This window comes from Chrysochloris asiatica, unplaced genomic scaffold (genome assembly GCF_000296735.1).
Source record: "Chrysochloris asiatica unplaced genomic scaffold, ChrAsi1.0 scaffold00035, whole genome shotgun sequence".
In the NCBI taxonomy this organism is placed as follows: Eukaryota; Metazoa; Chordata; class Mammalia; order Afrosoricida; family Chrysochloridae; genus Chrysochloris; species Chrysochloris asiatica.
The window spans coordinates 22,915,754-22,916,459 of NW_006408553.1; positions in this window are offsets into that span (position 1 = coordinate 22,915,754).

Sequence of the window (706 nt, forward strand, 5' to 3'; positions counted from 1 at the left end):
GGTTGGCCCAGGATCGAACATTGTTTAGTTCTGCTGTGCATGGGGTCGCTATGAGTCGGTTCCGACTCGATGGCACCTGACAACAACAACAACAACAACAAAGGAGGACATTTGATACCACCATTAATCATATTTACACACCAATCACTAAAGTCAGTGATGATGAAATTGAAGAATTATACCAACACCTTCATTCTGAAATTTATCAAACATGCAATCAAGATGTGTTGATAATTACTGGTGATAGGAATGCAAAGGATGGAAACAAAGAGGTAAGGATCAGTAGTTGGAAAATATGGCCCTGGTGATAGAAATGATGCTGGAGATCACAAGATAGATTTTTGTGAGACAAATGACTTCTTCATTACAAATACCTTTTTGAAACAACATAAAAGATGACCATACACATGGACTTCACCAGGTGGAATACACAAAAGTTAAATTGACTGTACTGAGGAAAGAAATGGTGGAAAAGCCCCATATCATCAGCCAAAACAAAGCCGGGACAGACTGTGGAACAGAATATCAATTGCTCATATAACAACCTGCGATATGTAGATGAGACAACCTTGCTTGCTGAAAGTGAAGAGGACTTAAAACATTTACTGATGAAGATCAAAGAGCACAGCCTTCAATATGGACTACATCTCAACATAAAGAAAACAAAAATCCTCACCACTGGACCAATAAACAACATTCTTATCAA